Raw genomic sequence first — 14,248 nt, 5'->3', positions numbered from 1 at the left:
AATTTGCTCAAGAGGCATTATCTTGAGGGTTAAGATTTTTTTTGAAATTTTAAATTAAGGTTCCTATGGGCCAATAAGATCAATCCATGTGTGGGGAGGAGATAAATCCAATTTGTAAAAGAAATTACCCAAAAATGAGTAAATGCTCACATAAGATGAAGAGTTGACTATGTACAAGGGTTATTAGTAAAAAACTATGAGTATTACTTAAAAAAATGAGATATTTTGGGTATTATCATTCCATTTTGACACAAGGAGGTGCATACTTCACATGCTTGAATGAGTTTTAAACTCAAAAATAATGTGATATTTTTATCTCTCCTCTCTCTTGGATCAAACCGAATCAAAAAGGAACCAAACTAGGTCCAAATCTAGTCCAAATTCAACCAAACTGAAATCTGCAAAATTCTAGAAATCAATTGGTCTTGGTTAGAGCCTCCCTCTCCTATAAATAGAACTTGAGTCTTTGTAAAAAAAAGATGAGAATTATACTATGCCAAAATTATGCTGAAATAATGCTAATTTTTACTATTCTCTAAAAGTCTCTCCAAATTGAAGAAATTGGAGCTTCCCTCTTTCTTCAATCGCCATTGGTGACTCCATTAGCACACCAAACCAATTGATTGGTTGGGGGCCTCTACCATGAACAAAGAATCAAGCAATTTGTAAGGTAAATGGTGAATTTTGATCTTTTTTATAAACTCTCAATGTTTCTCTCTTCTCAACCCCTCTCAAGCTTGAGAAGCTTAATTGGAATGGTTTTTGAATGCTATTGACGTTAATTGATGAATGGTAGTAAAGAATTACATAAATTTCCATTTATGCTTAATTTTAATGGTTTTTATGTAATTTCTCTCTCTCACTCAAAGAACGGTCATTCTCATGACCTATTCTCAATCCAAATGAAGCTTTTCATGAAGCTTTTCTTTAATCCAAGATTAATCTATGCTTGAGGCCAAATTAATGGCTTTTTTCTATGCTTTTAGTTTATGTATTTCATGAGTATTGATGCTTCAATCCATTATGGGTTAATGATCCAATTAAGGGTTAATGATCCAATTAGAATGATCCAATTAGGGATCATTCTAATCCATTCCTTAATGTTAAGCTTTATCCTTTACAATAATTGAGATTTATCAGTCATAGCAGCGGAGCTATGGCAAAATTTTTGTAAAAATTACACAAAATAATTTCATTCAAAGCATGAAAAGAGGATTTCCTACCATATTCTAGGAATTATCATCCTAGATTAATTGAAAGAATTTCATTATAATCATGGAGAAATTAATTTTTATGTTATGCATAATTGACGAATTAAGAAAAAGAGGATTTCTAGTAATTAAATTTTATGTTAAAAAGATTAATCCCCATTGTATGAGTATTCTTAAAGGGTTATTTTCATTCTAGACATAGAAAAATGTATACTAGAAATGTTTGATTATAAAAGTATGATTTTCATCATAATTGATTTTTATGCATAAGTAGATGCATAAAAGATTTTTTTATTTGATTTTCATCATAAAGGATTTTATGCATAAATTAGATGCATAAAAGAAATTCTTTTATATTAAAAGAATAATTTTTATCATAAATGATTTATATGCATAAAAGATTTTTTTATATTAAAAGTGAGATTTTCATCATAATTAGATTTTATGCACAAATTAGATGCATAAGAGAAATTCTTTTATTCTAAATTTGTAATTCCTACTAAATTTGATTTATGCATGGAAAGATGCATAAAGAAATTATTTTAACCCAAAAGTGTTATTCTCATCAATTTTGATTTTATGCATAGAAAGATGCATAAAGAATTTTATTTTTAATTCAAAAGAGATATTCTTATCAATTTTGTTTTTATGCATAGAAAGATGCATAAAGAATTTTATTTTTAATTCAAAAGAGTTATTCTTATCAATTTTGATTTTATGCATAGAAAGATGCATAAGGAATTTTATTTTTAATTCAAAAGAGTTATTCTTATCAATTTTGATTTTATGCATAGATAGATGCATAAAAGATTTATTCTAAAAGTGTTAATTTCATTAAGATGGAAATTTATGCATAGAAAGATGTATAAAAGATTTATTTTTATTTCAAAAGTATTATTCTCATTAAATTGGAATTTATGCATAGTAAATTGCATAGGAGGATTATTATAAAAGTGTTATTCCTACTAAAGTTTTCTTTATGCCTAATAAGATGTGTATGAGATGTGCTAGGATATGATAAGATGTGTATGAGAAGTGATAGGACGTGATAAGCGGTGTATGAGATGTGATAGGATGTGATAAGATGCGTATGGGAAGTGATAGGATGTGATAAGATGTGTATGAGAAGTGATAGGATGTGATAAGATGCATATGGGATGAGTTAGGATGTGATAAGATGTGTATGTATGGAAGTGGATGTATGAATGTAGATATGGAATGTGGATAAGGATATGGATGTGGATATGGATGTAAGAATGTGGCTGTATGTGTATGTGAATGTGAATGTGGATATGGATGTATGGATGTGGATGTATGAATGTGAACGCGGATGTGAATGTATGATATAGATGTATGGATGTGGATATGGATGTGGATGTATGGATATAGATGTGAACGTGGATGTATGAATGTGGAGGTAGATGTGAAAATGGATGTATGGATGTAGATGTGGATGTGTATGTATGGAAGTGGATGTATGAATGTAGATATGGAATGTGGATAAGGATATGGATGTGGATATGGATGTAACAATGTGGATGTATGTGAATGTGAATGTGGATGTGTGAATGTGGATATGGATGTATGGATGTGGATGTATGAATGTGAACGCGGATGTGAATGTATGATATAGATGGATGTGGATGTATGGATGTAGATGTGAATGTGGATGTATGAATGTGGAGGTAGATGTGAAAATGGATGTATGGATGTAGATGTGGATGTGGATGTATGGATATGGATGTGGATGTGGATGTGGATGTATGAATATGGATGTGGAAATGGATGTATGGATGTGGATATGGATATAAGAATGTATGGATGTAGATGTGGATGTGGATGTATGGATATGGATGTGGATGTGGATATGGATATAAGAATGTATGGATGTAGATGTGGATGTATGGATATGGATGTGGATGTGGATATGGATATAAGAATGTATGGATGTAGATGTGGATGTGGATGTATGGATATGGATGTGGATGTGGATGTGGATGTATGAATATGGATGTGGAAATGGATGTATGGATGTAGATGTGGATGTGGATGTATGAATATGGATGTGGAAATGGATGTATGGATGTGGATATGGATATAAGATATTGGATGTAGGTGTAGATGTGATTGGATGTATGAGTAGATGTAGATGTGGATGTATGGATGTATGAATCTGATGTGATGGGATGGAAAATGATGTGATGGGATGAAAAATGATGTATCTAGTCAAGAATGGATACACTTATGATTTGGAATTAGGTTAAGTAATATGGATTGATGTGGAACAATCTGGAAAGACGTGAGTTCATTATAGAAACTATATTTGTAACCTGTTTGTAAATGACTGTTTTATGTCAAGAATGCTGGGGAAGCATTTTGACCGTCTTGTGATTAAGGTCGTGGGGAGACCTAACTGATAAAGTTGCAACTGCTAACGGAAAGTCAATGGAGGACATCTCGCGTAGCAAGGTTGGCGGAGGTCTTGACCAGATTTAAATGGTGAGCTTCCGGTACGGTGGATGACGGACCAAGGAAGTGGCCTATGAGTGAAGCGCTAGGTGACCTGCGAAGGATCCTAGAGGGTGCTGACCATACGGTGCTCGGGCTCTCGATCGCCGAAGATACTCACACGTACGTTGGTGGCACGGAAGCGGTAGAGCTGTCTACGCCCTTATAGCATGCCACACTTCCACACACGCATGCAAACACATCAGAACACCAGACCAAAGAGCATGAACAAGACTCATATTTCAGAAAAGACCTTGACCTTTACAGAATCGGATATCCCAAGATATCCCAGACACCAGCTACACCAAGCACCGCTCGCAATCAGCCTGCTCCAGCTCCTGGTCGCTCCCAATCCGTTCGCTCCTTGCTTCTCTGCAGCAGCCCTTCTCGTTCTCTGCACTGCACTTCAGCTGAGGTCCCTCTGCTACACTTCCAGCACACTGCCAGTTCCCAAGGCAAAAAACCAGTCACCCTCCTGATTTGTCACTAACCCAACAACCAGCCCAAACCACAAAAAACCCAGTGGCTCCCTCTTTAGCCTCCCTGGTCTTCACAGATGGCAACCATGTAATCAAGAAAACACCCCAGGCGGTTCTCCTGCCAGTCGGAACCACCTGTCACCACAGCAGCTCCTCTGCAACCCACTGTACGCTTGGTTGCAGCTCACCAAAGCCCTCCTCAGCATGCACTTGCGGGTCCACGCGCCCTAGAAAACCCCCACAGAACGCTTCCTCACAAAGTATCACCTTCCACGCCGACCACACGACTACCTTTATTCCTTCGCATCCAACGGTGGTCTTTCACTAATTCGAGCCTTTGTGCTTGCAGCTCTCCAGCAAGCATCTCCTGGCGCCTGTCTTCGCTGCCCTTCACCTGCAAGGCCCCCAACTACTACACGACAGCCATGCCATCCAGCCCGTTGCCTTTGAACACCAGCAGCCAGTCGCGCCGCTCACCTTTACTGCACCTCCCCTTACACGGTACTAGCGGCGGGTTTCCTTATGTCCAGCTTCTCCTGCCTAGTAGTCTCGGCACCCTCAGTTGCGGACGTACCCAGCACCCTCAACAGCCAGACGGCGAACTCCTCCTGCCCCCCGAAGGCGATTTCCTCTCCCCGCTTGCTTGCGTCAGTCTCACTGCAGGCCACCAAAGCCAAACAACGCCACCCTCCTTCTTCGAGTTGCCAGAGACGGCTCCCCAATGCCTTCCAGTCCACCTGGTTTGCCTGTACACCACACCACAAGGGCAACCACTCCCTCTGCAGCAATCGCCAACCTTGTCTCCAGACGGCTGCAGCCCGGGGTCCTGTACACACGGCGTCCAGGCCACCTCAAAGCTCTCACCTCTTCGCTCTCCTCTTCTCTCTCTCTGTGGCTCCTCCTTTCCCGAAGGCGACAACTCCTTTTTCTTCTCTCAGCGGCCACGACTGTTTCCACCACCTTCTCGAAATGTTGCTGGCCTTCTAGATATCAAGTTGGCGGCCACCTACACCTTCCATGTGGCCCCTTAAAACCACGGCCATGTGGATTATATATACATATATATTCTTTTACAAGCTTAAAAATGGCCATACTATAACATTTATTTATTTTTTTCAAAGGCCTAAAGATGGCCACCCATATTGCTTTCACACCCACTAATTTTAAAGGCAACAAAGGCCCCTTCACCTATTAATTGCCCTCCCTTCCTCTTTCTTCAATGCGACCTTCGGTGCCCACTCATTTGGACGCGCACACAACTCAAGACAATTGAATGGCTGACACCATCTCCAGCTACGTTCCGGACGAGCTGTGTCTCCAGAATTTCATCTTTCTCCTGCATATTTACTTCCATCAAAGCCAGAAGCCTGACTGCCGCATCCATGACGCCCACACTGAGTCAATGGGTGCTCCCATGACTTCACCACAACACAAACAACACTCATGTACACATGTACAAGTTGAGGTTGAGGTTTCCACAAAACATCACACATATTTAGCAACCCCCTTTCTTCTGCTGAGACATTTATGTCCAGCAGCTGCACAATCAGAAACCACTTATCCCCCTGGATCAAACAAAAACCTCGGTGCATCTTCCCTCCAATCCTTCAGGCATTCTCCTCCATCAAACAACCATTGAAGCACCCTGTCATAGCCTTCCACTTCCAGCAACCCCCTTGGCTTTTTGTACATGGCCTCCTCACCATCCACTGTACTTCCTCCTCCAGACCAACTCACAAGAGATAACCACTCCTCACCTCTACTCCCCTCTGTCACATCTGACTCCCACTCATAGTCATGTACCGAAACAACACTCATCTCATCATCAACCCCCATCTCATGGTCACCCAATTTGCCACCCACATCACTGGCTTCCAACCCTTCCTCTGGGCAATCTGCCAGACTCGAACTATAACCAAACCATTCATCCATATGCTGAGCATCCACATGTGGTGTGTTCACCATACACTCACTTCCCTTCAGCCCATCAACATCACACACAGCAACCTCGTGCACTGTAGACTCATCATTGTCGCTTTCCTGCAGTTTCTCCAGCTTCAAGACCATTGGCGATCCTGCAAGATTCTCCACATCTTGCACAGGCATCCCTACCATGTCTAGGCTCCCCAAACCCCCAGGCAAAGCATCTTGGTCCCCCTGACCAACAACAATAGTCTCACATGCATCCTCACCACTCACAACCACCAACTCATCCTCTTGGGCATGACAAGGAACACACACCTTATGTTCAGCAACCACACCTGCGAAATCTATCGCACCATCAACCAAAGGAGCATCCAGCTCACCATCAGTCACACCATCACTCCCTTCCTGCTGCACAACTGGCATGCAAGTAATCTTCCCAATGGAAGCCATCTCCAACAGATCATCCAGTGCACTATCAAGTACACTGTCCAGCTCACCATCCACACTCTCACCACAGACTGCAATATCCAACTCATCACCTGGATCATCCATACGGGCTCCATCCACAGCATCTTCATTAGTAACACCCTGATCATCACACTCCACCTTGACTGGCTGAAGTACTGGCACCTGCTCACAATCCACAACATCATCAATAACCTCATCCTTCTCCTCCTCGCCTCCTGTAAGCTCTTCAGGGCTGATTCCAGAAACCTCATCCTTCTCCATTCCCAACAACAGGCTAACCTGTCCCATATCCTGCTCTGTAAATGTGACCTCATGGACCTCACAAACATTGGGCTGAATTGCCTCCTTTACCTGCATACTAGGGCCCATCACCCTATCACTCATTCCCATAGACAATTGATATATGCCACCATTAGCTTTGGCTGGTTTCTCACATTGCGGACTCATATGACCCCACTCACCACAATTCCGGCATTGCACATCACACAGATATCCTCTCTCTCTTCCAATATCTGCTGAATTTCCTCCAGAACCAGATGATGCATCAGGCTTCCTTCCCATATCACCTATGCCTCTTCCTCTTCCTGTGGACTCTATCCAATTCACGCTTAAAGATTTCATGAGCTCCACTGCTTCATGAACCTCCCTCTTCAATGAGTCCTCCTGTCTAGGAACAACAGCAGCTTTTCTTCCAGGATGCATACTCTCAATCTGTGGCACCTTCACAAACCTCTTTGGCTCTTCCCGCATTCCCATCTGCCTCAAACGCTTCACCTTCCACTCCTTCTCTCGAGCTACTCTAACAGCCTCCTCAAAGCTATCCAGGTTCTTCAGCTCCACCTTCAGACGTATCGTTGGCTCCAGACCTGCCACAAACCGCTCCCTCTTTATCATCTGTGGGGGTACTTCAGGAATCAGAGCCTCACACCATAGACTCCACAGTCTACCAAACTCTATCAAGTACTGATCCACATCCTGACCATCCTTCTGCTGAATGTTACACAACTCCTTCCACACTTCATTTGGACTCTTCACCTGGACAAACTGTGCCAAAAAGGCAGCTCTGACTACACGGTACTCAGGATCCTGTCGATGAACATTCCTGTGTGCAGTCATAAACATCTGTAACCATGCTTTTGCATCACCCTGCAAGCAATAAGCCAAAATCCGAGAAAGGATCTCCGGGGTTGCCCTGTCTTTCATCAAAGCTGTAAACTCCATCTTCTCCAGAAACCTGGTTGCATTCTCCTGCGGCAATCCCCAATACTCCGGAAAATCCTGAGCCATTTCCCAAATCTTTCTTCACACAGCCCTTTTTCTCTTTCACAAACCAGAGGAAATCTGTTCCTCTGTGGAGGCACCAAAAAGTGGTGGCACGGAAGCGGTAGAGCTGTCTACGCCCTTATAGCATGCCACACTTCCACACACGCATGCAAACACATCAGAACACCAGACCAAAGAGCATGAACAAGACTCATATTTCAGAAAAGACCTTGACCTTTACAGAATCGGATATCCCAAGATATCCCAGACACCAGCTACACCAAGCACCGCTCGCAATCAGCCTGCTCCAGCTCCTGGTCGCTCCCAATCCGTTCGCTCCTTGCTTCTCTGCAGCAGCCCTTCTCGTTCTCTGCACTGCACTTCAGCTGAGGTCCCTCTGCTACACTTCCAGCACACTGCCAGTTCCCAAGGCAAAAAACCAGTCACCCTCCTGATTTGTCACTAACCCAACAACCAGCCCAAACCACAAAAAACCCAGTGGCTCCCTCTTTAGCCTCCCTGGTCTTCACAGATGGCAACCATGTAATCAAGAAAACACCCCAGGCGGTTCTCCTGCCAGTCGGAACCACCTGTCACCACAGCAGCTCCTCTGCAACCCACTGTACGCTTGGTTGCAGCTCACCAAAGCCCTCCTCAGCATGCACTTGCGGGTCCACGCGCCCTAGAAAACCCCCACAGAACGCTTCCTCACAAAGTATCACCTTCCACGCCGACCACACGACTACCTTTATTCCTTCGCATCCAACGGTGGTCTTTCACTAATTCGAGCCTTTGTGCCTGCAGCTCTCCAGCAAGCATCTCCTGGCGCCTGTCTTCGCTGCCCTTCACCTGCAAGGCCCCCAACTACTACACGACAGCCATGCCATCCAGCCCGTTGCCTTTGAACACCAGCAGCCAGTTGCGCCGCTCACCTTTACTGCACCTCCCCTTACACGGTACTAGCGGCGGGTTTCCTTATGTCCAGCTTCACCTGCCTAGTAGTCTCGGCACCCTCAGTTGCGGACGTACCCAGCACCCTCAACAGCCAGACGGCGAACTCCTCCTGCCCCCCGAAGGCGATTTCCTCTCCCCGCTTGCTTGCGTCAGTCTCACTGCAGGCCACCAAAGCCAAACAACGCCACCCTCCTTCTTCGAGTTGCCAGAGACGGCTCCCCAATGCCTTCCAGTCCACCTGGTTTGCCTGTACACCACACCACAAGGGCAACCACTCCCTCTGCAGCAATCGCCAACCTTGTCTCCAGACGGCTGCAGCCCGGGGTCCTGTACACACGGCGTCCAGGCCACCTCAAAGCTCTCACCTCTTCGCTCTCCTCTTCTCTCTCTCTGTGGCTCCTCCTTTCCCGAAGGCGACAACTCCTTTTTCTTCTCTCAGCGGCCACGACTGTTTCCACCACCTTCTCGAAATGTTGCTGGCCTTCTAGATATCAAGTTGGCGGCCACCTACACCTTCCATGTGGCCCCTTAAAACCACGGCCATGTGGATTATATATACATATATATTCTTTTACAAGCTTAAAAATGGCCATACTATAACATTTATTTATTTTTTTCAAAGGCCTAAAGATGGCCACCCATATTGCTTTCACACCCACTAATTTTAAAGGCAACAAAGGCCCCTTCACCTATTAATTGCCCTCCCTTCCTCTTTCTTCAATGCGACCTTCGGTGCCCACTCATTTGGACGCGCACACAACTCAAGACAATTGAATGGCTGACACCATCTCCAGCTACGTTCCGGACGAGCTGTGTCTCCAGAATTTCATCTTTCTCCTGCATATTTACTTCCATCAAAGCCAGAAGCCTGACTGCCGCATCCATGACGCCCACACTGAGTCAATGGGTGCTCCCATGACTTCACCACAACACAAACAACACTCATGTACACATGTACAAGTTGAGGTTGAGGTTTCCACAAAACATCACACAACGTCGTGGAAGATATTGGGACAAGGAGTAAGAGTTGTTTTCTGAAACCGAGTATGGATCTAGTTGATTGACCTTGCTGGTCCTCAACTGATGAGTCCATAGCTCTCTTATATGGATCTGTTGGTTGATCTTGCTGATCTTCAACGAGGATTCCATCTTGATTTTTATAAGTGATTATCTGCCGGGTACTATGAGCTAGGAACTATAGAAAAGGCCCCTGAGTGAACAGGTGGTGAGCATTCTGGTTGCCAATGATGCCATAGATACTCCGATGAAGGAATGATTGGAAATTAAGATTCAACCAGATACTTGGAAGTTTATGATCAGTAACACTATGATTTCATTAAATGACTGAATTAAATACATTTGAATCTAGGAAAAAGGCAATTTCATATTGGGTGTGTAAGTGGTGTGACTGGAGTTAAATTTGCTTGAAAATCCGGCTAGGGGGCCTGGGAACTCTTTTCCCTGGTACCCGGGACAAAACCTAACCAAATTCCTAATTGGATCCCATCACTACAGTGGTTGGGCGGTTGGCTAACCCATGGGACTGGATGGGGTTAGGCTGGAGTGATGGATCCGTAAAGCGAGACTCAATTTCTGTTTAGTTTGATAGATGAAGTAAATCCCGGACAAAAATTGTTCTATGGAAAAGAATCAACGGTTGTGCCTCTCAATGAGGAAAAAAGCGTTGGTCTCTATGATCCAAGTACAGTCTTTTTTCTTGATCTGACTATGGGACTTACGGGTTCGGTCAGATGAGCTCAGTTAGTTATGGCTTTTGACTACGTTAGAGAAAAGTTATCCTGGTGGAATCGCCCGTGCTTTCCGGGCAAGAGAAGTTTTTCCGAGTTCGGTTTGGAAGAATCGAGGAATTAGTCACATGTCCGGATATCCGTGGGCGAGGCCCCGAGTGTGGGACCATGCCCCGCACAAGATGAGCTACTTCCACTGCTAGCACCCCGAATCCGCGTTGCGCGGTGGGGACGGCATCTACAGTTGGTATCAGAGCCAATTTGGCTAATGAGGATCAACCGAGAAGCCAAATATGTCAAAAATTTATCAAGAAGCACTAAAAGGTTGTAATTGTGTGAAAAAATTCATACAATTTGATATTCAAACTAAAATTCGTAAATTGGTAATTGGGTCTTCAGATGGAAATACCGCACTTATATGGAATCCCTGACTTGCTTGAGGCCTAGACATGATGGTATTTATCTTATAGTTCCAAGAACCATGATTACCCGTATATACCGAGGGTATAACTGCAACTCTTTACTGGCAGTATATACGAGTAAATCTAAGACTTGAAATTATAAGCATTAATGCTATCCAGATGATGAATTCGAACGTGGTTGATATGATTTTTAAATTTTGGTTGTGAACTGATGAGTTGATTTGGATTCTGATTGAAAAATGATGATTCTTGAAATTTGGTTGAAATGTAATAAGCTGAGCAAAACCACAATGAGGATGAATGGGACGAGTCCCTGTGATGATGTTCATAACTGGAATGACGTTAATAACTGGAATGACGTTAATAACTCCAGCAAATCACTATGAGATTAGTGGATTGTGCTGGCAGATTATTGCTGTTAACACTTGACCTAGTGGTTCAAGTTAAAGGAGGTCAAATTAAAATCTGCATAAATGAAAAATTTCCATGAAGGACTGTTCAGATAGAAATTCGGTCTAATGGCCCATTATTGTGATAAGAAATTGAATGTTATGATCTGAGTGAATTGTTACTTAATAATGAGTTTTATATAAGGGATCTTTATCCCAGGATTCTATTTGGGTTCACCAAAATATAAGGAACCCATAATCAGTTGGATCTTAAGAAAAAGAAGTCTCCTCTAGTTTTGCGAGATGAGGACATCTCGCGTTTTTGGGGTAGAATGTAAGATTCCTCCCCAATCTCTTAGGATATCTAGTATCTTTCCCTGTAGTCAAATCCCTCTTCAGAAATATCAAAGATCTTGTTTCTACATGTTTTAGCCTAGAGAGAGAAAATATTCTAGAGAGAGATTATTTAGATTTTGAATATTTTTGGATAGAAAAATTTCTCATCCTATTAATATAAGTTCCCCTTAAACAGAAGTTCAAAAAGATTTCCAGAAGATGCATTAGAAATCAAGTATAATCTGCTCAAGAGGCATTATCCTGAGGGTCAAGATTTTTTTTGAAATTTTAAATTAAGGTTCCTATGGGCCAATAAGATCAATCCATGTGTGGGGAGGAGATAAATCCAATTTGTAAAAGAAATTACCCATAGATATAAATGTGGATGTATGAATGTGGAGGTAGATGTGAAAATGGATGTATGGATGTAGATGTGGATGTATATGTATGGAAGTGGATGTATGAATGTAGATGTGGATGTATGAATGTAGATATGGAATGTGGATAAGGATATGGATGTGGATATGGATGTAAGAATGTGGATGTATGTGAATGTGAATGTGGATGTGTGAATGTGGATATGGATGTATGGATGTGGATGTATGAATGTGAACGCAGATGTGAATGTATGATATAGATGTATGGATGTGGATGCATGGATGTAGATGTGAATGTGGATGTATGAATGTGGAGGTAGATGTGAAAATGGATGTATGGATGTAGATGTGGATGTGGATGTATGGATGTGGATGTGGATGTATGAATATGGATGTGGAAATGGATGTATGGATGTGGATATGGATGTAAGAATGTGGATGCATGTGAATGTGAATGTGAATGTGAATGTGGATGTGTGAATGTGGATATGGATGCATGTGAATGTGAATGTGAATGTGAATGTGGATGTGTGAATGTGGATATGGATGTGGATGTATGAATGTGAAGGCGGATGTGAATGTATGATATAGATGTATGGATGTGGATATGGATGTAGATGTATGGATGTAGATGTGAATGTGGATGTAGATGTGAAAATGGATATATGGATGTAGATGTGGATGTGGATGTGGATGTATGAATATCGATGCAGGACGTCTCGCGTAGCAAGGTCGGCCGAGGTCTTGACCAGCCTCGGTTCGATTTAAATGGTGAGCTTTCGGTACGGTGGATGAGGGACCAAGAAAGTGGCCTATGAGTGAAGCGCTAGGTGACCTGCGAGAAGGATCCTAGAGGGTGCTGACCATACGGTGCTCGGGCTCTAGGTCGTCGAAGATACTCACACGTGCGTCGTGGTAGATATTGGAACAAGGAGTAAGAGTTGTTTTCTGAAACCGAGTATGGATCTAGTTGATTGACCTTGCTGGTCCTCAACTGATGAGTCCATAGCTCTCTTATATGGATCTGTTGGTTGATCTTGCTGATCTTCAACGAGGATTCCATCTTGATTTTTATAAGTGATTATCTGCCGGGTATTATGAGCTAGGAACTATAGAAAAGGCCCCTGAGTGAACAGGTGGTGAGCGTTCTGGTTGCCAATGATGCCGTAGATACTCCGATGAAGGAATGATTGGAAATTAAGATTCAACCGGATACTTGGAAGTTTATGATCAGTAACACTATGATTTCATTAAATGACTGAATTAAATACATTTGAATCTAGGAAAAAGGCAATTTCATATTGGGTGTGTAAGTGGTGTGACTGGAGTTAAATTTGCTTGAAAATCCGGCTAGGGGGCTTGGGAACTCTTTTCCCTGGTACCCGGGATAAAACCTAACCAAATTCCTAATTGGATCCCATCACTACAGTGGTATGGGACTGGATGGGGTTAGGCTGGACTGATGGATCCGTAAATCGAGACTCATGTTTAGTTCGATAGATGAAGTAAATCCCGGACAAAAATTGTTCTATGGAAAAGAATCAACGGCTATGCCTCTCAATGAGGAAAAAAGCGTCGGTCTCTATGATCCAAGTACAGTCTTTTTCCTTGATCTGACTATGGGACTTACGGGTTCAGTCAGATGAGCTCAGTTAGTTAAGGCTTTTGACTATGTTAGGGAAAAGTTATCCTGGTGGAATCGCCCGTGCTTTCGGGGCAAGAGAAGTTTTTTCGAGTTCGGTTTGGAAGAATCGAGGAATTAGTCACATGTCCGGATATCCGTGGGCGAGGCCCCGAGTGTGGGACCCTGCCCCGCACAAGATGAGCTACTTCCGCTGCTAGCACCCCGAATCCGCCGTTGCGCGGTGGGGACGGGGATCTTACAGAAGCGATTATTTAAATAGGATTAAAGCTATATTTAAATATGTAGGTTAACTATAGTAACTTAATGCATGTTTATAGTTTACAATTATACTTTACTTATTTATAGACTTTATATAGCTATATGAATCAAACCTATTTATATATAAACCCATATAATTTAAGTTTATAAATAACCCATAGTTTATAAATAAACCTTTATAAATAGGTAATATAAAGTTATAATCGATAGGCTTAAAGGTTTGATTATAAAAATATAGCTTTTATAGTTATATATATAGGCTTA

Source organism: Cibotium barometz, chromosome 1 (assembly GCF_041138505.1).
Source record: "Cibotium barometz isolate CiBa-2024 chromosome 1, ASM4113850v1, whole genome shotgun sequence".
NCBI lineage: Eukaryota > Viridiplantae > Streptophyta > Polypodiopsida > Cyatheales > Cibotiaceae > Cibotium > Cibotium barometz.
The sequence above is the reverse complement of the archived record's forward strand: the minus strand, read 5'-3'. Positions refer to the sequence as shown.